The sequence below is a fragment of the Ammospiza caudacuta genome, chromosome 1, assembly GCF_027887145.1.
Source record: "Ammospiza caudacuta isolate bAmmCau1 chromosome 1, bAmmCau1.pri, whole genome shotgun sequence".
Taxonomy (NCBI): Eukaryota; Metazoa; Chordata; class Aves; order Passeriformes; family Passerellidae; genus Ammospiza; species Ammospiza caudacuta.
In genome coordinates, this window is record NC_080593.1 from 13,351,716 (window position 1) to 13,353,349 (window position 1,634).

The 1,634-nt window shown below is 43.4% G+C and overlaps 1 non-coding gene across 1 annotated transcript; it reads right to left on the bottom strand.

Moving 5' to 3' along the window:
- Positions 1 to 478: 478 nt before the first annotated feature.
- On the bottom strand, positions 479 to 550 carry TRNAG-UCC (transfer RNA glycine (anticodon UCC)). The gene has a single exon. It is a non-coding gene; the product is annotated as a tRNA-Gly (tRNA).
- Between the last annotated feature and the right edge of the window lie 1,084 nt (positions 551 to 1,634).

Here is a 1,634-nt window from a genome sequence, read left to right on the forward strand (position 1 = left end):
GCCTGGCTCCATTCCATTCGCACCCTGCCTTCAGATATTTTCTCCTATTAATAAGTTTCCCCTTCTTTGCCCTCTCTTATTTCTTCAGATCAGAACTGCCACGCCCTCCAACCATCCTTGTATAGACTTCTTTCTCCACAATTCCCGTTAATCTCCAGTACTGAGGCCAGTCCTAGACACCGCCACTGCTCCAGAAGTGACCGACACTCTCACCAGCACAAAGGAAGCTGCTTTCACCTGTGGACAATTCCTGTGCGCAATAAAGCCACCGTCACCCCCTTCTCTCATTCTGAAGGAGACATCTTTGCTGGCTTTTTTTCCCCGTGGCATTCCCACCCATACCCCCAGTCCTGCTCTCCCCACCCGGCCGTACCCCAAACTCCCTCTGCTCTTCCCGGCGCTCGCATCCCTGAGGATGGACGGGATTGAGGGATGGCAGCACCTCCTCACCCCGCTCGGAACGGCGTCAAAATGAAGCTGCGTTGGCCGGGAATCGAACCCGGGTCAACTGCTTGGAAGGCAGCTATGCTCACCACTATACCACCAACGCCGCGCTGGGAACATCTCCCTGCTTGCCTCAGTCCTTTCTTCCCTGCTTCCCTTCATTCCCAGTTTGCCCTCAGGATTTGCTGCCTGCCCTCAAACACAGCAAAGAGCTACTGAGGGAGGCATTCCAGTTTTCTCCACAGCTTCCAAGGCTACTAGAAAATTAGAAGATTGTTTGCTTTGTTTTTAAACACTGATAATAAAGTTTTGTTCAGTAAAATGTTTCCAATGCCCTGATTGGTTTAAAAGAAATTCCAAATAGGACTAAAACCTTCAGAAGGGGGACTGTGCACAACTGGAAAAAAAGGCTGGCTGACATCTGATGAAATAAGCATCTTCATTTTTTAAGAAAAGAAATAGTTTTTCCAGCATTAATATTGCAGATGATATTTTTATCTCATGTCTGAAAAATTAGGTGGAAAAAGTTTTAAAAAACAACATATCTTGTCCTTTCCATCAACTACTGCTTTTGTCTTCTCAGTATCATCCAAAGAAACATAAGATTACACAGAAAATATAGCTGGAAATAAACTAAATAGAGTTGCAAAAGATTGATATTTGGAAGAGGGTTATCTGAAACACTGCCCTGAAATAAAAAAAAAAAAACTTGAATACTTTTTTGTGGAATAATGTGTGGTGAAAAGTTTTATACTACAGTGGATAGAGCCAACAAAGTATTTTAGAAGAACGAAATCTCAAAAAAACTCACATGGTGTGAGAATATCCTATGAATAACCCAGGGCACTCTAAGGCATCTGTGATTTCACTTCTGAGAATGTCCTGCTTACAAGCAGATATGGCTCTTAACAAGTAAGAATCTCAGCAAGTTTGTGGTAGAAACCATTCTGTGCCAGCAGAGAGGTCCTACAAAGAGAAACCTTCATGCCTCTCATTCTCAAATCCTCTGTCTTCAGCTTCCTGCAGTGGTAATCAGAAAAGTTGTAAGATGTAATATTGGTCAGACATCCATCAATCCTGTCACTTTCTGTCACTTGGCATCTGAGTAATTAATCGGTCCATAGAAGGCCCCCCAATACTCTGACCATTTTAAAAGTGCTGGTATAGATGACATTTTTTGCAGCCTTAAA